Source organism: Bos mutus, chromosome 22 (assembly GCF_027580195.1).
Source record: "Bos mutus isolate GX-2022 chromosome 22, NWIPB_WYAK_1.1, whole genome shotgun sequence".
Classification (NCBI taxonomy): Eukaryota; Metazoa; Chordata; class Mammalia; order Artiodactyla; family Bovidae; genus Bos; species Bos mutus.
Genome location: NC_091638.1, coordinates 16,199,442 through 16,223,396, shown reverse-complemented (window position 1 = coordinate 16,223,396; position 23,955 = coordinate 16,199,442).

The following is a 23,955-nucleotide window of genomic DNA, read 5'->3' as shown; positions in this document are numbered from 1 at the left end:
CTGCACACAGATTCTCAAGAGCCAGGTAAGGTGGTCAGGTATTCCCATCTCTTGAAGAAGTTCCCACAGTTTGTTGTGATCCACATGGTCAAAGAGTTTAGCATAATCAATGAAGTAGATGTTTTCTGGAACTCTTGCTTTTTCGATGATCCAGTGGATGTTGGTAATTTAATCTCTGGTTCCTCTGCCTTTTCTAAATCCAGCTTGAATATCTAGAAGTTCTTGGTTCACATACTGTTGAAGCCTGGCTTGGAGAATTTTGAGCATTACTTTACTAGCGCAGAGATGAGAGCAATTGTGCAGTAGTTTGAACATTCTTTGGCATTGCCTTTCTTTGGGATTGGAATGAAAACTGATCTTTTCCAGTCCTGTGGCTACTGCTGAGTTTTCCAGATTTGCTGGCATATTGGGTGCAGCATTTTCACAGCATCATCTTTTAGGATTTGAAATAGCTCAGCTGGAATTCCATCACCTCCCCTAGCTTTGTTCGTAGTGATGCTTTCTAAGGCCCACTTGACTTCACATTCTAGGATGTCTGGCTCTAGGTGAGTGATTTCATCATTGTGGTTATCTGGTGTAAAGTTAGGTTGTTTATTTGAGATTTTTTGTTTCTTTTTAAAAAATTATTTATTTGTTTGGCTACTCTGGGTCTTAGTTGTGGTACGTGGTATCTTTAGTTGTGGCATGTGGGATCTAGTTCCTGGCCAGAATCGAACCTGAGCCTTTGCATTAGGAGGGTAAAGTCTTAGCCACTGGACCACCAGGGAAGTCCTTTTCTTGTTTCCTGAGGTGGGATTGTATTGCTGTAACCTTCCCTCTCAGAACTGCTTTTGCTGCATCCCATAGGTTTCGGATCATCGTGTTTTCATTGTCATTTGTTTCTGTGTACTTTTTGATTTCCTCTTTGATTTCTTCAGTGTTCTCTTTGGTTATTTAGTAGCCAATTTAGCTTCCATGTGTTTGTGTGTTTTTACTTTTTTTTTTTTTAACTATAATTGATTTCTAATCTCATAGTGCTGTGGTTGGAAAAGATGCTTTACAATTTCAGTTTTCTTAAGTTTACTGAGACTTTGATTTGTGAACCAAGATGTGATCTGTCCTGGAGAATGTTCTGTGTACACTTGAGGGGAAAGCATATTGTGCTTTTGGATGCAATGTCCTATAAATATCAAGTAAGTCTATCTCATCTAGTATGTTCAGAGAAGGCATTGGCACCCCACTCCAGTACTCTTGCCTGGAAAATCCCATGGATAGAGGAGCCTGGAAGGCTGCAGTCCATGGTGTCGCTGAGGGTAGGATATGACTGAGTGACTTCACTTTCACCTTTCACTTTCATGCACTGGAGAAGGAAATGGCAACCCACTCCAGTGTTCTTGCCTGGAGAATCCCAGGGACAGGGGAGCCTGGTGGGCTACCATCTATGGGGTCGCACAGAGTTGGACACGACTGAAGTGACTTAGCAGCAGCAGCAGCAGCAGCATCTAGTATGTCATTTAAAACTGTGTTCCTTATTACATTTCTGTGTGGATGATCTGTCCATTAGTGTAAGCTGGGTGTTAAAGTCCCCCACTATTATTGTGTTATTGTTGATTTCCCCTTTGATGGCTGTTAGCATTTGGCTTATGTATTGAGGTGCTTCTATGTTGGGTGCATAAATATTTATAGTTGTTATATCTTCTTGGACTGATCCTTTGATCGTTATGTAGTGTCCTTCCTTGTCTCTTGCAATAGTCTTTAAAGTCTATTTTTCTTATATGAATATTGGTACTCCAGCTTTCTTTTGATTTCCATTTGCATCTTTTTCTACCCCTCACTTTCAGACTATATGTGTCCCTGGGTCTGAAGTGGTCTTTGTAAACAGCATATATTCGGTCTTGTTTTTGTGTTAATTCAGCCAATCTGTGTCTTTTGTTGGAGCATTTAATCCACTTACATTTAAGGTAATTATCAATATATATGTTCCTATTACCTTTTTCTTTTTTTGGATTTGTTTCTGTATGTCTATTTTTTTCCCTCCTGTGTTTCCCACCTAGATAAGTTCCTTTAGCATTTGTTGTAAAGGTGGTTTGGTGGTGCTGAATTCTCTTAGCTTTTGCTTGTCTGTAAAGCTTTCAATTTCTCTGTTGAATCAGGATATAATTGACTGGGTAGAGTAATCTTGGCTTTAGGTGCTTCCTCTTAATCACTTTAAATGTATCCTGCCACTCTCTTCTGGCCTTCAGAGTTTCTACACACACACACACACACACACACACACACACACACACACACACACACAACTCAACTGATAACCTTATGGGAATTCCCTTGCATATGTTTTGTTGTTTTTCCATTGCTGCTTTTAATATTTTTTCTTTGAATTTAATTTTTCTCAGTTTGAATGATGTGTGTCTGGTATATTCCTCCTTGAGTTTATTCTGTATTGACCCTCTCTGCTTCCTGGGCTTGGGTGACTATTGCTTTTCCCATGTTAGGGAAGTTTTCAACTATAATCTCTTTAAATATTTTTTCAGACACTTTCTGTTTCTTTTCTTCTTCTGGGCCCCCTATAATTTGCATGTTGTTGCATTTAATGTTGTCCCAGAGGTCTCTGAGACTGTCTTTTTTCTTTGTTCTGTTCTTCTGCAGTTATTTTCACCATTCTGTGTTACAGGTCACTTTTTCATTCTTCTGCCTCAGTTATTCTGTTATTTATTCCTTCTAGTGTATATTTAATTTCAGTTATTTTTCACTCTTTGTTCACTGTTTGTTCTTTAGTTCTTCTACGTCCTTGTTAAACATTTATTTTCTTTAATCCATGCCTCTGTTGTATTTCCAAGATTTTGGGTCCTCTTTAATATCATTACTCTGAGTTCATTTTCATATAGATTGCCTATTTCCTCTTCATTTCTTTGGTCTTGTAGGTTTTTACCTTGCTTCTTCATCTGGAACATATTTCTCTGTTGTCTTACTTTTGTTGATGAGCTGGGCTATGTTCCTGTCTTGCTGGTTGTTTTGCCTGAGGCATCTAGTGCAGGAGCTTTAAGGAAGTTGGGTCTTGGTGCTAAGATAAGGACCTCTGGGATAGCTCACACTTATTAACATTTCCTGAGGACTGAAGTTCTCTATTAGTCCAGCAGCTTGGATTCAGTGCTCCTGCTACAGGGGCTCAGGCCCAAACCCCAGCCTATGAGATGTGAACTCTGTGTCGTCCTACTCTGCCACCTTGGCCCCACCCCTCCCTCCCATGGCATTTTTAAAGTACCAGCTACTTCCCTGGCTAGGCAGGACCAAGGAATATGCTGTACTTTAATGGCTAACCATTCAGGAGGAAGAACACAGATATTGATAAATTTTGTTTCTGCATCACCTCTCCCTTGACTACTTTGATTTCAGCACCACAGTGGTGGACAGTTCCAAATCAACTGATGGTGTCCTGCAAACTGTCACTTCAGTTACTCCTAGAAGCAAATGCTAAAGAAGAGTTAGATGAGCAAGAGATTTACTAGGGGAGATGTCTGTGAAGGCTGAAGGGGCTGGGGGTGATGGTAGGGGAAGTGAAAGTAGGCAGGGAGAACCTCAGACCACAGTATAGTTCCGAGACAGTCTTGGCTAGGCCATTGGGTCGTCTGTGAACAGACGCCCTTTAGAGGAGTCCTTCAGTGGGCAGGAATGGCCTGAGTCTAGTGCCCCTGTTGTGTTCTTGTTTGATGGGGACAACCAGAGAAAGTGTGACCTTGGGGTGAATGCTGAGGCAGATTCAAGGGTACAGCATCAGGAGATACCTTGTAGCAAGTTCTGCTGAAGGTGATTTAAGTGGCAAACCTCCATGGCTGTTATGAGTGGTCCCTATAACTTCTCTCTAATTTTCTGCCTCATAGCTTTCTCCAAAGGTGATAAAGATCCCTGGACTTTTACACACACTTAGCTCAGTTATGCAAGGGGAGAGGGGGACCTATGAAGAGTGTGTAGCTTCTTGTCTGGGGAAGATTCTATATGGTTCCTCTGATGGTCCCCAACAGGACTGAGACTCATTGCCTACAATACTAATTAGTTCATTAATCCACGCTTTGCTGTAATTTTTTTTCCCTATTCCCACAACTTCCCTTCTGCTTCATGAAACCACTCTACAAAGAAACCACCCTCATACAAGCCCTTAGATGAGATTCTACTGAGAGTAACACATCTGAGAAGCTGAGCATTCCTGGGGATCAGTGGCACTGCTCCAGAGTGAGAACTCCCTAAAGGGGGTGACATTCCAGGGTACAGGGCTGAAGTTCCCTCCAGGGTGAAACTCAGGTGGTGCCAGACATGTTTTTATAAGGGAGGCTGGGTTTCCCAACACACTCTGTTTTAAAGTGTCTCATCTTTTTAAACCATGAGATGGCTCTCATCCACTTCCCCATGTCCCTGGTCACATAGTGTTTAGCCTCTTGACCTTGCTTATGCTGACAGTGTTCCCCAACTATTGTTAAAAAAAAAAAAAAAAAAGATTTATTTATTTGGCTGCCTTAGTTGTGGCACTTGGGGTCTTTTGTTACAGCTCAAGGGCTCTTCATTGAGGCATTCGGCCTTCCTAGCTGTGACATGGGCTCCAGAGAGCATGGGCTCAGTAGTTGTGATGTTCACAGGGTTAGTTGCCCCACGGCATGTAGGATCTTAGTTCCTGACCAGGAATCAAACCTGTGTCCCCTGCACTGGAAAGTGGATTCTTAACCACTGGACTACCAGGAAGTCTACTGTTTCCCAACTTTTTAAAACCCAGGTTGCTTATTGGTAACCATCAAACTTCTCAGGATCTGCTACCTGTCCCAAGAGAATATTACATGAGACTCACCAGCTTGGAGATCACTGCTGTTTGTTGTAAATGGCAGATGGTGAGATTTCCTGAACTTGTCTTTCTATACTGGTATTCTCAAAAAGCAGGACACTCCAGCCCCATGTAGAATTATATTAAAATATTTTCATACCAGTTTCCTTTCCTGAGATCACCCTGCCATTTTCATAATCTTGAGATTTGTTACATTAGAAATACTGTGATGAGAGTGGGTTTTTCTCTCTTTCCCTTCCTTCTTCCTTTCCTGAGTCTCACTGCAGATAGGAGGTAGTAATAGATAAGAGAGTAAAGAAGCAGAAAATTCTATTAACCTAAGAATCTGTAACTCCTTTGCTGGTGTCCACAATCCCTTGCCCTTATCATCCCACCATCAGACTTTTCCAGCTGCTCACACCTGCATTTTGTTGCCTGAGGACTTGTTCTGACAGCAGAGGACATTTTTCCTAACCATGGGCAGGCCCAACGCCGTAGGGAATTAACAGGGAATTAACTAATGAATACCTAGCTGTTTTATTGTTTATTTTTTAAATTTAAAAATTTAAAATTGGAATTTAATTGCTTTACAATGTTGTTAGTTTCTGCTGTACAACAAAGTGAATCAGCCTATGTATACATATATCCCCTCCCTCTTCAGCCTCCCTCCCCACCCACCGCCCACACCAGGCCATTACAGAGCACTGAGCTGAGCTCCTTGTGCTATACAGCGGCTCCCCGCTAGCTGTCTGTTTCACGCAAGGCAGTGGGCACATGTCAATGCTAACCTCCCAGTTTGTCCCACCTTCCCCTCCCCATCCCATGTCCGCATGTCTGTACTCTATACCTGTGTCTCTAGTCCTGCCCTGAGAATAGGTTCATTTGTAACATTTTTCTAGATTCCACGTATATGCATTAATATGCAATATTTGTTTTTCTCTTTCTGACTTAATTCACTCTGTATGACAGAGTCTAGGTCCATCCACCTCTCTCCAAATGACCATATGTCATTCTTTTAGTTCATTTCATGTCCTACTCTTTGCAGCCTCATGGACCACAGCATGCCAGGCTCCCTGTCCATCACCAACTCTCGGAGTTTTCCCAAACTCATGTCCATTGTGTCGGTGATGACATCCAACCATCTCATCATCTGTCGTCCCCTTCTCCTCCCATCTTCAATCTTTCCCAGCATCAAGCAAGTTGACTCTCTTCCAGTGAGTCAGTTCTCCCCATCAGGTGGCCAAAGTATTGGAACTTCAGCTTCAGAATCAGTCCTTCCAATGAATATTCAGGACTGACTCCCTTTAGGATGGACTGGTTGGAACTCCTTGCAGTCCAAGGGACCCTCAAGAGTCTTCTCCAACACCACAGTTCAAAATCATCAATTCTTCAGTGCTCAGCTTTCTTCACAGTCCAACTCTTACATCCATACATGACTACTGGAAAAACCATAGCCTTGACTAGATGGACCTTTGTTGGCAAAATAATGTCTCTGCTTTTTAATATGCTGTCTAGGTTGCTCATACCTTTCCTTCCAAGGAATAGTATCTTTTAATTTCATGGCTTCAGTCACCATCTGCAATGATTTTGGAGCCTAAAAAAATTAAGTCTGACGCTGTTTCCACTGTTTCCCCATCTATTTCCCATGAAGTGATGGGACCAGATGCCATGATCTTAACCTTTTCACTCTCCTCTTTCACTTTCATCAAGAGGGTCTTTAGTTCCTCTTCACTTTCTGCCATAAGGGTGGTGTCATCTGCATATCTGAGGTTATTGATATTTCTCCTGGCAATCTTGGTTCCAGCTTGTGCTTCTTCCAGCCCAGTGTTTCTCATGATGTACTCTGCATATAAGTTCAATAAGCAGGGTGACAATATAGAGCCTTGACATACTCCTTTTCCTGTTTGGAACCAGTCTGTTGTTCCATGTCCAGTTCTAACTTTTGCTTCCTGACCCGCATACAGATTCCTCAAGAGGCAGGTCTTTTAGTGGCTGAGTAATACTCCACTGTGTTTATGTACCACATCTTCTTTATCTCTTCATCTGTCATTGAATGTTTCCATGTCCTGGCTGTTGTAAACAGTGCCCTAGTTGTCTGAGGTGTTCATTCTCCGCTAGCTTCCAATGTGTCCCTGTGGGTGGCATAAATCTCCAATGGTCCTTAGAGGTAACTAGCTTAATAAGGAACCCTTCCCTATCCCATTTTTCCAGTCCCCAAATTGTGTTTTCTAGGATCACTTCCTAAGTAAAATGTTTTGCCCTCACACCCTTATCTCTGGATCTGCCTTTTGGGTTCTGGACAGAACCCAAAATAAGATATAACTCACCTAAGCTCTGCTCTGAGGGGAGTTGAGTGACCCACAGGGAAAGCTTCTTCCATACACAGAACCAGAACTCCAGCAATGCCATGCTGCCTCTCCAGATAGAGCCAGGACCCAGGTGGGGAAGGAAGAAGAAAAAACTATGGGGTTTGGGAAATCAAGGGAGGGAGGGAAGGAGGGAGTCAGTGGCGTCATAGTGATGTAGTGCTTCTGGACAGCCATTTGGTGGAAACCAATGGAGATGTGTGGAGAAGGCAATGGCACCCCACTCCAGTACTCTTGCCTGGAAAATCCCATGGATGGAGGAGCCTGGAAGGCTGCAGTCCATGGGGTCACGGAGAGTCAGACACGACTGAGAGACTTCACTTTTCACTTTCATGCATTGGAGAGGGAAATGGCAACCCACTCCAGTGTTCTTGCCTGGAGAATCCCAGGGATGGGGGAGCCTGGTGGGCTGCTGTCTTGGGGTTGCACAGAGTCTGACACGACTGAAGTGACTTAGCAGCAACAGTAGCAGCAATGGAAATGTGGTGGAAAAGCAGAGTGAGATGCTCAAATCATCTGATGATAAGAATGACCCTTCCTGGAAATGGGCTTGACCTACCCTTCCTTTGGAACCAAGTTGGCTTAATGAGAGGTTCTGTGCCATGTCTGCGTGTGGGTTTATGGCTCCCCCAACACCAATGACAGAATAGGTGGGTGAAAACAAGAACATTTGGGATACTTTTCTCTTAATTGAAATTTCAAGACTTCCTGACTTGAAGGACCTTCCCTTCGTGTTGGTTTAAAATAAGCATCCAGAACAAGAGGCTTCTGTTCCCTGAGGTCTCTTCCACAGTCTCAGTGTGAAGTAGCAAGGTTTGGCTTAGATGGCAGTAGGACAGAGCAGCCTCTGTGGAGGGTGGTGCTGGGTTGTGTCATGCTGCTAGGTGATCACTGCATCACCTTGTTTCTCTATCTAGTGAATCTTCCTGAAATTTTTCTTTTGTCAGTAGCTAATTTGGATCTGGGAAATAGACTCTTGGAGGGCACAAACAGTACCTTGCGTGCACCAGGGCCCAGGAGATAGTAGCAGTGACCCCACAAGAGACTGACCCAGACTTACCCAGGAGTGTCCAGGAGTCCCTGGCGGAGGCGTGGGTCAGCTGTGGCTGCTGCAGGGTTGGGGGCACTGAGTGCAGCAGTGCCTGCATGGGACCTTTTGAAGGAGGTTTCCATTATCTTCATTACCTCCACCATAGTTTGGCCCCAGGTAAACAACAGGGAGGGAACACATCAATAGAAAATTGGATTAAAGACTGAGCATGGCCCTGCACATCAGAACAAGACCCAGTATCCCCCTCAGTCAGTCTCTCCCATCAGGAAGCTTCTACAAGCCTCTTATCCTTCTCCATCAGAGGGCAGACAGACTGAAAACCACAATCACAGAAAACTAACCAATCTGATCACAGGGACCACAGCCTTGTCTAACTCAATGAAACTATAAGCCATGCCGTGTAGTGCCACCCAAGATGGATGGGTCATGGTGGAGAGTTCTGACAGAATGCCCACTGGAGAAGGGAATGGCAAACCACTTGAGTATTCTTGCCTTGAGAGCCCAATGAACAGTATGAAAAGGCAAAAAGATAGGACACTGAAAGATGAAGTCCCCACATGGGTAGGTGCCCATTATGTTACTGGAGATCAGTGGAGAAATAACTCCAGAAAGAATGAAGAGACAGAGCCAAAGCAAAAACAGCACTCAGTTGTGGATGTGACTGGTGATAGAAGCAAGGTCCTATGCTATAAAGAGCAATATTGCATAGGAACCTGGAATGTTAGGTCCATGAGTCAAGGCAAATTGGAAGTGGTCAAATGAGATGGCAAGAGTGAATGTCAACATTTTAGGAATCAGTGAACTAAAAAGGACTGGAATGGGTGAATTTAACTCAGATGACCATTATATCTACTACTGTGGGCAAGAATCCCTAGAAGAAATGGAGTAGCCATCATAGTCCACAAAAGAGTCTGAAATGCAGTACTTGGATGCAATCTCAAAAATGACAGAATGATCTCTGTTCGTTTCCAAGACAAACCATTCAATATCACGGTAATCCAAATCTATGCCCCAACCAGTAATGCTGAAGAAGCTGAAGTTGAATGGTTCGATGAAGACCTACAAGACCTTCTAGAACTAACACCCAATAAAAAGATGTCCTTTTCATTATAGGGGACTGGAATGCAAAAGTAGGAAGTCAAGAAATACCTGGAGTAACAGGCAAATTTAGCCTTGGAGTACAGAATGAAGCAGGACAAAGGCTCATAGAGTTTTGCCAAGAGAACACACTGGTCATAGCAAACACCCTCTTCCAACCACACAAGAGAAGACTCTACACATGGACATCACCAGATGGTCAATACCAAAATCAGATTGATTATGTTCTTTGCAGCCAAAGATGGAGAAGCTCTGTACAGTAACCAAAACAAGACCAGGAGCTGACTGTGGCTCAGATCATGAACTCCTTATTGCCAAATTCAGACTTAAATTGAAGAAAGTGGGAAAACCACTAGACCATTCAGGTATGACCTATACAGTGGAAGTGACAAATAGATTCAAGGGATTAGATCTGATAGACAGGGTGTCTGAAGAACTATGGACCAGGGTTTAGGACATTGTACAGGAGACAGGAATCAAGACCATCTCCAAGAAAAAGAAATGCCAAAAAGCAAAGTGGCTGTCTGAGGAGGCCTTACAAATAGTTGTGAAAACAAGAGAAGCGAAAAGCAAAAGAGAAAAGGAAAGTTATACCCATTTGAATGCAGAGTTCCAAAGAATAGCAAGGAGAGATAAGAAAGTTTTCCTCAGTGATCAATGCAAAGAAATAGAGGAAAACAACAGAATGGGAAAGACTAGAGATCTCTTCAAGAAAATTAGAGATACCAAGGGAACATTTCCTGCAAAGATGGGATTGATAAAGGACAAAAATGGTATGGACCTAACAGAAGCAGATGATATTAAGAAGAGGTGGCAAGAATACACAGAAGAACTGTACAAAAAAGATCTTCACGAACAAGATAATCGTGATGGTGTGATCACTGACCTAGAGCCAGACATCCTGGAATGTGAAGTCAAGTGGGCCTTAGGAAGCATCACTATGAACAAAGCTAGTGGAGGTGATGGAATTCCAGTGGAGCTATTTCAAATCCCGAAAGATGATGCTGTGAAAGTGCTGCACTCAATATGTCAGCAAATTTGGAAAACTCAGCAGTAGCCACAGGACTGGAAAAGGTCAGTTTTCATTCCAATCCCAAAGAAAGGCAATGCCAAAGAATGCTCAAACTACCGCACAATTGCACTCATCTCACATGCTAGGAAAGTAATGCTCAAAATTCTCCAAGCCAGGCTTCAACAATACATGAACCATGAACTTCCAGTTGTTCAAGCTGGTTTTAGAAAAGGCAGAGGGAACCAGAGACCAAATTGCCAACATCCGCTGGATCACTGAAAAAGCATGAGAGTTCCAGAAAAACATCTATTTCTGCTTTATTGACTATGCCAAAGCCTTTGACCGTGTGGATCACAACATACTGTGGAAAATTCTTCAAGAGATGGGAATACCAGACCACCTGACCTGCCTCTTGAGAAATCTGTATGCGGGTCAGGAAGCAACAGTTAGAACTGGACATGGAACAACAGACTGGTTCCAAATAGGAAAAGGAGTACATCCGGCTGTATATTGTCACCCTGCTTATTTAACTTATATGCAGAGTACATCATGAGAAACGCTGGGCTGGATGAAGCACAAGCTGAAATCAAGATTGCTGGGAGAAATATCAATAACCTCAGATATGCAGATGACACCACCCTTATGGCAGAAAGTGAAGAGGAACTAAAGACCCTCTTGATGAAAGTGAAAGAGTGAAAAAGTTGGCTTAAAGCTCAACATTCAGAAAACTAACATCATGGCATCTGGTCCCATCACTTCACAGCAAATAGATGGGGAAACAGTGAGAGACTTTACTCTTTGGGGCTCCAAAATCACTGCAGATGGTGACTGAAGCCATGAAATTAAAAGATATTTGCTCCTTGGAAGAAAAGTTAAGACCAACCTAGACAGCATGTTAAAAAGCAGAGACATTATTTTGCCAACAAAGGTCCCTTAATCAAGGCTATGGTTTTTCCAGTGGTCATGTATGGATGTGAGAGTTGGACTATAAACAAAGCTGAGCACTGAAGAATTGATGCTTTTGAACTGTGGTGTTGGAGAAGACTCGAGAGTCCCTTGGACTGCAAGGAGATCCAACCAGTCCATCCTAAAGGGAATCAGTCCTGAATATTCATTGGAAAGACTGATGCTGAAGCTGAAGTTCCAGTACTTTGGCCACCTATGTGAAGAATTGACTCATCTGAAAAGTGCCTGATGCTGGGAAAGATTGAAGACGGGAGAAGAAGGGGATGACAGAGGATGAGAGGGTTGGATGGCATCACTGGACAGGAGTTTGAGTAGACTCATGAGTTGGTGATGGACAGGGAGGCCTGCCGTGCTGCCGTCCACGGGGGTCACAGAGAGTCAGACATGACTGAGACTGAACTGAACTGAATTTGAATCTGGTATTTTTAATTTATCTGACTATTGACCTTTGCAAATGGAGATGATTGTGTGTCAAACTAGAAGCCTGGGAAGTATGAGGCAGAACATTTATGAGCAGAATTAACCAAGAATATGGGATAGAGGTGTAGATGTTCACCTTCCGCTCTCAGGAAGCTCCCAAGGACTTGTATCTGCACAACATATACCTGCTGTGTCCATGCCAACACCTCCAAGGGGCAGCCTGTGTGTTTCTTCTGTTACTATTTGATGTAATATATTTTCTCTTTAGTGGGTATGCATTATAGCTAGCTCATAGACCCAGAATATCTATATATAATTATGAATTAAAAAATCATTTTCACAGGATAGAGTAGAAATGGAAAAATTGGTTCATTTGTCAGCTTTTAATCCTCGAGGTACATGAGTCTCTGTGAAGCATCACATTTTGCCTTTGACAGGCAAAGCAGCAGCATTCTCTGATCTGCTTGAATGCTCTGTGAGCTTAGGGCAGACGTGGGCATAGGGGTGTCCTTAGGACACCTCTCTTTGAGAACCAGTGATTTGGAGGAACAAAGTGAGAATGCAAAAGATGGCTTTATTAGAATGACCAGCGTCCCAGCTTTAAAAAGAACCTCAAAGCCCAAAATCAGCCTCCTGGGGTGGGGCTGAGGAGCTGCCTTTTAAAGGCCCCTCTCTTCCCCACAGCTCTCATCTCTCCTAAGATTTGAGGCTCTCTGCTCTACACAGGAGAGGGTGCTGTGGGTGGATGAGGCAAGCCTCTCTTTAATTTTATGATTCAAATATTCTATCACACGCGTCCTGATTTCCTTGTCTCTCTTCTGAAAACACAAAGCAGTCCATGGAACAGGAGGACACAAAAGCCAACAGCTTAAACAAAACCAGGATATCTCATATTAGCGGGTCAGAGAATGGGACTCAGATGCAACATGTCGGCAGGTGTGTGGCCCCATTTCTATTTGTCTAAGCAATGGATGCATTATGGAGTGGAACATGAATGTTGCCGCTGAAACAGGATCTTCAAAAGTAATGGTCAGCCTGGTGGAGGGGAAGGAATGCCCTGCTCCTTCCCTTTAGACAGCCAAGGTGCATTCTCATCCTGCTCCTATCTGACCATAGTGTGGTTTTATTTTTGGTAGCTGAAGTAAGTTAGATTTAGGGGGCACTGGGGCTCTACTGTGCAGAAGTGGGTCTCTTTTTGGGCAGTGGGAAGGACCAGGAGCCTGAAGGGTGAGAGGAAGATAACAATGCATAATTTTGTCTGATGCCTGGCCTGCCCCCACACGGCCTCTCTTTGGGCCTGGAGGGGCATTTTATTAGAGAAACTGATCTAGAAGGTAGAGTCTTGAGTTATTGAGAATGACCCATGTGAAGATCCAGCATTTGGTGGATGATCATCCATCCCATGGACAGAGGAGCCTAGAGGCTACAGTCCATAGGATCACAGAGAGGCAGACATGATTGAAATGACTTAGCACGCATGCACACTTGCAACCATAGTCAAATTTAATCCCAGGTTAGAGGTCTTCTGGCTCTTGGAATGTAGATCCCCCAAATGCCCAAAGTAACCAACAGCCAAACTCCACTCCACCTCCAAATGTGCATCAGATACAACAAGAGGTATCAGAGGCTATGAAAGTGTTCACTGTGATGAGAGCTTGACCCACATCCTCATTCAGTCTTCCCTGAATCATGAGGTGGTGTCTTAGGTTGGGTTCTGTTCAAAGCAAACCCTGAGCCAAGGCCCCTGGTGGTTTATTTGGGAGGTGATCCCAGGAAGTATGGTGATGGTATGGGGACGTGAGTCAGCGAAGGGAAGAAAATGATACTGTGCATGAAAGTGCAGGTTATGTAGTGGGCACCCAGTTCTCCACCCTGATGGAGACCCACAAGAAAAAAACTTGTGAAACAAACCTCACAGTCACCTCACCAGGGGCAAGAAATCTGCCACCAACCCCGATCCTCACTGGTTGAGGCTGTGGGCACATGTGGATGGCCCTGCACATTCAGCTGTGCTCAATGCTGTGGGCGGAGGACACTCTCAGGTAGGAAGTCATGGGTTTCCTTAAACTGTCCCTTGCAGCCTCCTGAGGAAGCCCAGTGGCTGTGAGCGAGATCCCAGCAGCTTCTGCTGCAGGCGCACGTCACTTTCCTGTGAGAGATGAGAGACCTGAAGGAACTCCCAACGTCAGACAGCTTGGCCCTGCTCAGATCTGCTGGATTAGACGTTGCTCAATGTCCTTCTGTGAGAACATGCTCCAAGATGAAGTGAGAGTGGGACCAGGGCCCATTGAAACTTTATCACCACCTTCAAGGTGATGCCAGCGGCAACCAGAGCAAGGAAGAGCCGACTGCAACTGTGACATGAACCTGCTGTGGTTCTGGAAGCTCTGGCATCTCTGTGGCACTCCTGGTGGCAGCACACCCAGGCAGGAGCTGTCCCATTAGAGCCTCTGTCTGTCCCACAGAGCCTGGAGCCTAGAAGGGCGGTCACTTCAGGGGAACCCCCCACTGCTGACCCAGGGCCTCAGCAGCATCTTCTCAGCTGTACCTCCTGGGTCATGGCTCCCTCCTCCAGATCTTGTAACAGAGTGGTAGACATTGATAGTCTCGAGGGCTTGTGATGGCTGCCAGACCAGACCTGGGGGGCGAACAGCAGACAGAGATCTGAGACTAACAGACAAGCAGCCAGCCCGTAACACCTTCCAGCCCCACCATCACCCATGCAGTCAGAGCTGGCCCTTCCCTGCCCCCAACACACCTCATCTGCACTGTGGCCACTCTCAGCTTGGACAAGGTGGACCCACATAATCACATTCATAACACGGTGCCTAACAGTACATATTCAGGAGTCAGACAGCTCTGGATTCAATTCCCTGCTCCGTGGCCTGCCAGCTGCAGGTTACCTGACTTCAGTGATGGGGAAACTGGAGTCTCTCATCTGTTGACTGTAGGTGACAAATGGCCCCTGGCAGAGCCAGGATCAAGTGGGTCAGGCCCTCACATATATTAAGTGTTCAGTCAGTGTGAACTGTTAGCTTTGCAGTAATTGAACTACCTGGGGGAAGGGAGAGGCATGATATGATTTGTCCAGTTGGTGTTCCCCAAAGATGGTCCATAATATAACATTAATCATGAATAATTACTAATCATGCTTCTTACTAATTACACTGAGCCACCATAGCCCCATACATGTGTGCATGCTGTTTCTCAGTCATGTCTGAATCTTTGAGACCCTATGGACTGTAGCTCGCCAGGCTCCTCTGTCCATGGAATTTCTAGGCAAGAATACTGGAGTGGATTGCCATTTCCTCCTCCAGGCGATCTTCCCGACCCAGGGATCAAACCCATGTCTCCTGCATTGCAGGCAGATTCTTTAACTGCTGAACCACTGGGGAAGTTCTTATAGCCCCATGATTTCTGTCCAAACCCCTGCAAGTCTTGTGGGGACACTCAGGGGTCCTCTGAGGACCTCAGATGTTAACATTACCAACTCTGGGCTCTATGCTAATGGGGGATAAACAAAGCATGGACGGTCTGAGGAAACTGGATCTGACCCAGGCTCAGGGAGGCTCATGGTGGAGGTGGCTGCGAATGAGTTCTCCCTCTGGTCCGGAAAAGACAATTCCTTTCCATGTGTTCCTTTGCTCCTGGAGGTTGCTTTCCAGGCAGTGTGGTCCTCCCAGCCTTCCTGAAGCTCTGCCTCCTCTGCACCAGGGCTGTGGGGGGCATGCCAGGCCCCCACAAACTCCCTTTGTTCCGAGCACACCTGTGGAAAGCTGAGTGGGGTAGGAGCAGGTCCTCCTATGGCCTCACCAGCCGGTGGCAGGGCCATGTTCTTAGATCCCCATCTTGACCCGTGGAGCAGATCACACCAAGGGAGACTTCTGGCCTCCTGGAGGAACTATGGCTCACAAGGCCACCTTGGCAGATTGCAGCCCTTCCCCAGAGTCCCCTTTAAACCTTTTCAGTGACTGCAAATCGAAAGCCCTGGAAGACTCAGGCAGGTGTTGGAGGAGTGCCTGGACCCCTGGGCTGGCGTGGCTTTCTCTTTTCCAGGAACTGCCGCTCGCTGTCTGATTACAGGGGCAGCACAGGCCTTCTCTTCTCTCTTTCTCCCCTCCCAAGGGTATTTTCTATGTGACTTAGAATAAGTATTCGGTCATGTGGATGTTACTATGGCAACCCATGTTTTAAATAAAAATAGTCCTCCACCCCCGGTAGCCTGTCAGTGTGAAATGAGCCGATAGGCAGTGAAAGGCTGTTGGCATCTGCATCCCTTCCATTCCCAGCAGCAGCCTCCTGGCACCCCCGGCCTCGAGGGCAGAGCCTGCAGCTGTGTGCAGGGGGCGGGCCTCCTGGGTCATCTGGGGAGAAGGCAGGTAACTTAGCGCAGTTTCCCCACCTGGCGGAGGGCTCTGTCTGGTGCTTCCGCCCGGGGACCTCTGCCAGCGGCGGATGGATGCTGCTGTTCTCAAAGTTTCTCGCCAGAAAGACTCTAACTGATTGAAAGTGGGCTTTGTCTTGAGGTCTCCATCTGGGAGAACAAAAACGGAGACAAGGCTTTATGTGCAAGTAGTTTCACTGGGAGGCCACCCAAAGAAGCTCCAGCGGAGCGGGAAGGGAAGGCAGCTGGTGAAGGTGCCTTATCAGAAGTTGACTGCTCTGCATACAGGGAGCTCAGCCCCCAGGAAGTTTGGAAGCCATGTTATCCCCCAACGGGGCAAAGAAACTGGTGGATTTGTCTCGCAAACTCCTTGGGTGCTTGAATGAGTGCTCTTCCCAGGGGCCATAACTCTATGTTCCCAGCTTTACCTGTGAGAAATCAGAATAAAAACAAAACGCCAGCGAAGTCATCAGGCAGAGTCGCAGGCATTAGCAGGCAGCAGCCTGCAGCATTTGAAGGTGAATCCTTACGTAGAGGATCCGCGCAGGGCAGCAGGTCACCTGTCCTGGGCCTCCTGGCTGAGCTGTCTGTTGGCCTGTCCATGAATTTCCCCAACTGTCGAAAGTGCTTTAGAGTTGGGCTAAGGAGCTTCAACTGAAAAGTGAAAGGAATGTAATAATAAAGATATTAATAAAAAACGGACCTTTGAAAGGTTGCCAAAGTTCCAGAGAGCCAGGTGGTGAAATTGGTGTTTCCATGGGCAAGGCTGACTGTCCTCATCACACTGGAGAGTGGAGGAAGGGTTGTTTTGTTGTCGTTGTTTAGTCACTAAGTTGTGTCCCACTCTTTTCTGACACCATGGACTATAGCTCGCCAGGTTCCTTTGACCTTGGAATTGTCCTGGCAAGAATACTGGAGTGGGTTGCCATTTCCTTCTCCAGGGGATCTTCCCAGCCCAGGGATCAAACTTGTGTCTCTTGCATTGGTAGGTGGATTCTTTACTGCTGAACCATCTGGGAAGCCTCAGGAGGCAGCCTATTAAGTCCCAAATGAGTGGTTTTGGAAAAGTTTGAGTACATCCTTCTTGACTCCCATATCTGATCCTGTGGGGAGTTAACACATGTTAAGATTAGACACAATGATATTGAACCTAACTCAAACACTGAGGGGTGTAATGGATGGTGGTTTAGGTAAGAGCAAACAGGTAGAAATGCATTGGAGGTGCATTGCTTTGAGCTCTTGGCATGAATTGGGACAAGGCAGGCATTGTGCCTTCTCATTAGGTTCCATTGAAACTAACAACCATCTGGCAGATCCATTCATCTTCAAATGTCGGGCACCTTGGTCTTGCTTTGGATGCAGAGTCAGTGGGTCTTTCCATCAGTGGAAGACAAGTTGCTTCTGGAAGTTGCCCCACCACCTCCTGGACCAATTAGATACCTTCTCCTTGGAATCTGCTCCTGAGTGGATGTAACAAGGACAAAATTTGACTGGAGTTTATTGATGTCAACAGTAGTGTCCTGAAGAAACAGAGTTTTCTAATTCCAGGAGACTGTGAGCTCTTGGGGCGCTAAAATTCTCTGGGTATCCCATTGTTGTTCAGTTGATAAGTCATGTTTGACTCTTTGCAACCCCATGGACTGTGGCATGCCAGGCTTCCCTGTCCTTCACTGTCTCCCAAAATTTGCTTAAACTCATGTCCGTTGAGTTGGTGATGCCATCCAACCATCTCATCCTCTGTCATCCCCTTCTCCTGCCCTCAATCTTTCCCAGCATCAGGGTCTTTTCTAATGAGTCAACTTTTTGCATCAGGTGGCCACAATATTGGAACTTCAACTTTCAGCATCAGTCTTTCCAATGAATATTTAGAGTCAATTTTCTTTAGGATCCACTGGTTTGATCTCCTTGCTGTCTTAAGGGACTCTCGAGAGTCTTATCCGGCATCACAGTTTGAACACATCAATTCTTCGACCTTTAGCCTTCTTTATGGTCCAACTCTCACATCCATACATGACCACTGGAAAAACAATAGCTTTGTTGACAAAGTGATGTCTTTGCTTTCTAATATGTTGTCTAGGTTTGCACACTTTTCTTCCAAGGAGCAAGTGTCTTTTAATGTCATGGCTGCAGTCACCATCCACAGTGATTTTGGAGCCCAAGAAAATAAAGTCTGTCAATAAAATAAAGTTCTACTTTTTCTCCATCTATTTGCAGTGAAGTGATGGGACCAGATGTCATGATTTTAGTTTTTGAATGTTGAGTTTTAAGTCAGCTTTTTCACTCTCCTCTTTCACTAGCATCAACAAGCTCTTTAGTTATTCTTTGCTTTCTGCCATTAGGGTAGTTTCATCTGCATATCTGAGGTTATTGATGTTTCTCCTGGCAATCTTGATTCCAGCTTGCGATTCATTCAGCCTGGCATTTTGCATGATGTACTCTGCGCAGAAGTTAAATACGCAGGATGACAACATATGGCTTTGATATACTCTTTTCCCAATTTGGAACCAGTCCATTGTTCCATGTCCAGTTCTAACTGTTGCTTCTTGACCTGCAAACTGGTTTCTCAGGAGGCAGGTAAAGTGGTCTGGTATTCTCATCTCTTTAAGAATTTTCCACAGTTTGTTGTGATCCACACAGTCAAAGAGTTTAGCACAGTCAATGAAGCAACAGTAGATTTTTTTTTTTTAATTTCCTTGCTTTTTCTATGATCCATAGCATTTCGATACATTCTTCTTCCTTTTCCTATGGAATTAATAAGAATCTGTCTCTATGCTTGCCATGGGAAGAGACCTGACAGATTCTAATTCCTTTGGAGGGATCCCAGTGGGATTAATATCCTACTGCTGCTAAGTCGCTTCAGTCGTGTCCGACTCTGTGCGACCCCATAGACGGCAGCCCACCAGGCTCCGCCATCCCTGATATTCTCCAGGCAAGAACACTGGAGTGGGTTGCCATTTCCTTCTCCAATGCATGAAAGTGAAAGGTGAAAGTGAAGTCGCTCAGTCGTGTCCGACTCTTAGCGACCCCATGGACTGGCTCCTCCGTCCATGGGATTTTCCAAGCAAGAGTACTGGAGTGGGATGCCATTGCCTTCAGTTCAGTTCAGTTCAGTCGCTCAGTCGTGTCCGACTCTTTGCGACCCCATGAATCACAGCACGCCAGGCCTCCCTGTCCATCACCAACTCCCAGAGTTCACCCAGACTCACGTCCATCGAGTCAGTGATGCCATCCAGCCATCTCATCCTTTGTCGTCTTCTTTTCCTCCTGCCCCTAATCCCTCCCAGCATCAGAGTCTTTTCTAATGAGTCAACTCTTCGCATGAGGTGGCCCAAGTACTGGAGTTTCAGCTTTAGCATCATTCCTTCCAAGGAAATCCCAGGGCTGATCTCCTTCAGAATGGACTGGTTGGATCTCCTTGCAGTCCAAGGGACTCTCAAGAGTCTTCTCCAACACCACAGTTCAAAAGCATCAATTCTTCGGCACTCAGCCTTCTTCACAGTCCAACTCTCACATCCATACATGACCACAGGAAAAACCATAGTCTTGACTAGACGGACCTTTGTTGGCAAAGTAATGTCTCTGCTTTTGAATATGCTGTCTAGGTTGGTCATAACTTTCCTTACAAGGAGTAAGCATCTTTAATTTCATGGCTGCAGTCACCATCTGCAGTGATTTTGGAGCCCAAAAAAATAAAGTCTGACACTGTTTCCACAGGCTCTCAGATGAAGCCCTGTGAAAACCTTTCTGTTATTTCGTGCAGGAGATCTGTTCAGGAGTGAGAGAGGAATGGAAAGATTATCTTAGTCTCATTTTCACAGAGGACTCAACTGAGAGGGACATAGCAATGAAAGAGGATTGTTTTGAGGGCAGGGAATGGGGGAGTGGGTTGGGCAGGAAGAACCTGGAGCTGCCATGCAGGTCTGCTGATGTCTCAGCCAGGTCACTGGGGCACTCCTGAGCAACGACTTCCCCTCCGAGGAGTTCCGCATTGGCAGGAAGTGGCCGGGAAGGGCATGACCTTTGTTCTGAGACTGGGGTACATCTGAAGGCTCCATGGAGGCTGTCAGCTCACTGCACTTCTGGCAGTTGAATGGCAGGCTCTTTCTTGAAGGGAGCTCACAGCTCCATGGCTGTATAGGGAAGAAAGGGCGGCCGCCTTCTGCCGAGCACAGACGAGGCGGGCACGTTCTCCATTCGCTGTTCTCAGGTCCCCCACTGATCCTGGGAAGTCAGTGTCATTTCCACTCCCGCGGATGATGGAGATGTTGCAGAAAGGGGACTCATTCCGGACCCGAGGCTGAACTCTTGTCTCACGCTCAGAAAAGAATTATCCAAGGGGACACATGTGATGATAAAGGAAGAGACTTTTTGGGAAGGGGTGCTTGGGTGGGTGTGGGAGAAGAGCAGCAGGGGAAGGAAACCCAGAACTGCTCTGTCACATGGCTCACAGTCTCGGGTTTTATGGAAATAGGATTAGTTTTCGCATTGTCTCTCATCAAGCATTCCGACTCAGAGTCTTTCCTGGTGGTGCACACATCACTCTGGCAAGGATGGGTTCCAGCAAGGAAGGTTCTAGGAGGATGGCAAGACATATGGATTGTGGTCTCTCTCCTTTTGACCATTCCCGAATTCTTGTGGTAGGTGCTAATTCGTTAGTTCTGCATTCCTTGCCAGAACTTCCTGTTGTAAGATAACTTATGCACGTCATTACTATTGGGCCTGGCCAGGGCGGATGTTTAGGCAGTGGTTCCCCTAATCTAGCAAGTTGTTTACCCGAGACTGCCCTGCTAGTGACTGGCAGAACTGGGATTTGAACCTGTCTCTATCTGACTTGAACATTCCTGCTTCTGTGTTGTGGGGCAGCGGGTGCTGGCCCCAGCTACCATCATCCCCTGAGGGACGTGAGCTCTGCAGCCGCGGTGCCTGCTCGTTGCCCCCAAAGGCTGTTTCCTCTCTGGGGTGGTGTAGGTACAGCCGGCCCTCTGTATCTGTCAGTTCTGCATCCTATCAAAAATATTTGGGGGGAAAGAATTGGACAAAGTTCCAAAAAAGCAAAATTGGAATTTGCTGTGCACCCTGGCAACTCTTTACATAGCATTTACATTGTATTTACAACTATTTACATAGCATTTACATTGATTCAGTATAATAAGTAATCTGATTTAAAGGAGATGGGAGGATACGCCTAGATTATATGCTGATACGATTTTATTTGTGGGACTTGAGCATCCTCGGATTTCGGTATCTGGCAGGGGCGGGGTTCCTGGAGTCAATCCCCTGTGGACGCTGGATCCTGAGGGAGGGCTGTATGCACAGATGGGTCTGTCTTGGGTTCAAAACACAGCTCTCTTCCCCATGTGCCTTAGGCAGATGCTGAGAAGAGTAGTTTAACAGAGAGGGGATGACAGGAAACAGGCGTTGAGGGGAGGACTCTTGAGCTGTGCAGAATGTTTGGACAATTTTTAAAATGAACTTTTATTGCAGTATAGTTGCTTTCTAGTGTTGTGTTGGTTTCTACTGTAGAGCAAAGGGTCAGCCATACACAAACATACACTCCCTTCCTTTTGGACTTCCTTCCCACTCAGGTCCCCACGTGGGGACGGGTGTGACTCTGTCCTCACGGTGGCACTGGCTTCCCCCTGCACTTCCTGGAGCCTGTGGCCTGCACGGGGGCCCAGTGACGCCAGGGTAGCAGGTAGAGCCTCAGGTCCAGAGCTTCAGAAAGGATGTGGTCACCCGTCTGTCACAGCCCCAGGGAGCCCAGGAAGCCCAGGTACCAGGTGGGCGTCCACACCAGCAGCCACACTGAGTACCCAAGGCTTGTGGAAAGAACCTGCCTCCAGTCTGGGGTATCCAAGTCTTGCAGCTCAGGATGCAGGAGCAGCAGTGATCCTCACATTTCCTGGGACATCTGAAGTAGTCACGTCACACTGCTGTCACAGAATATGACTGGGTGTCTTAAACAACAGAAATTGCTTTTTTTTTTTTTTTTTTTTTAATGGTTTTGGAGGCTGGAAGTCCAGGATCAAAGTGATGACCAGTTTCGTTTTTTTCTGAGGCTGTGCAGCTGTCTCCTTGTAGTATCCTCACGTGGTCCTACCTCCTGTGTGTGTGTACCTTTTGCATGAGTCTTCCTCTTCTGTTTTTTTGGCCGTGCCACCTGGCTTAGGGGACCTTAATTCCCCGACCAAGAACGGAACCCAGAGCCTCTGCAGTGGAAGCGTGTGTGGAGTCTTAACAACTAGGCCACCAGGGAGGTCCCTCTCTTCCTCTTTAAGGACACGGGTCCTGTCTGATTAGGGCCCCGCCTTTATAACCTCATTTAAGGTTCATTACCTCCCTGAAGGGCCTATCTCCAAATACCATCACATTCTAAGGCATTAGGGCATTAACATGCGAATTTTAGGGGGACACAGTCCAATTCATATCATGCACGAGTAGCTGGCAAGTGGACCTGGTCTCAGCCATCTTGCCTCGTTGTACTGACCCCAGAGACAGGAAAGGGGACAGCTGAGGGCCCCACAGCTTGAGTGGCAGTTAGTGCTGAGTCAGGAGCAGATCTGTCTGCCCACGGTGATCCCAGCCCGAGGACTGCTCATGCCCACAGCCTGCAGGGCATCATGCCTCTGAGGTCTCCTGGCCTTGGTCCTCTCTCCTTGGGGACCTCTGGCACCTGTCCGTGGCTCCCCAGATTCTCCTGAATCTGGTGCTTCTCTTTCCTTGATGGATGCTCCAGGAGGTGGCAGGGTGTAGCGCCAAGGCCATGGTTCCCAGGCTGGCTGGGCTGGGTGACCTTGAGCAGGAGCTTCTTCCCTCTATCCCCTCATCTGGAAACTGAGTGGGCAGGGTTAGGCTGTCATTCATGCTTCTCTAGTCTTTTTTTTTTTTTTTTTTAGTGTTGTTGAAAATTTGCGGGGAGGTATGTGGGCACTTGTATCTGCTGGAGGGATAATACATTGCAATAATCCATCTGGGAAGGCAATTTGGTAGTATTTCAAATGCTTCAAAGAAACTACATATCCAAGATGATTTCTTGTGACATGTTCTTAGGAGCAGACCAGCTGGGCCGCATCTTAGCTACAAGGGGAGACCTTAGTGTTGGTTTCTAATTCTATTTTTATAAATGTCAAAATGCCCAATGCCAAGGGATCAAACAAACAATGGTAGTCTAGCCAATGGAACACACAGACATGATTCTGCAAAGATCATTTAATGACTTGGTAAGATTTTTCATCATATCAAATGAAAAGGGTAATTACAGAACAGCACACAGTATGATTTCATCTGTTAAAAAAAATAAAGATCTGAAAGGATAATTACAAAGGTTAACAATAGTGGGATACACAGTGATTGCTTCTGTATGATGGGATTGGAGAGATGTTTTAAAATCTTTATTTTCTAAAGTAATATATATTCATTGCTTTTATTATAAGAAAACCCACAGAAACAGTTCTATTAAAATAATTTACATAGTTCTGACAGATACTTCTGGCTAAGTCTATAGCTATTACTGACTCACTCCTCCCTTGCTGTCTCAGCTTTCCCACTCTGTATCTGAATTCTCATCTTTCTAGGGTGGGTAGGGAGGCCAGCTGATAGAGTTGTGGCCATTGAGATGCAAGTGGAAGTCTGCTGGGTGATGGTGGAGGTTTCTAGAGAGGTTATGTCTCTTGATGAAAGGAAGGGGATAGTATTGGCTCTTCTACTTCCCTTTTCCTCTTCCCAGAAGGTGGAGGTAATGCCTTGAACAGCAGCAGCCCTCTTGTGACGGTGAAGTGATAAGGATGATAAAGCAGAGGGGCTCCGATAGCCTGGGCTTTTGATGGCGTTGTTGAGTTATTTCATCCTCCTGGATTCACCTTTCAGGCT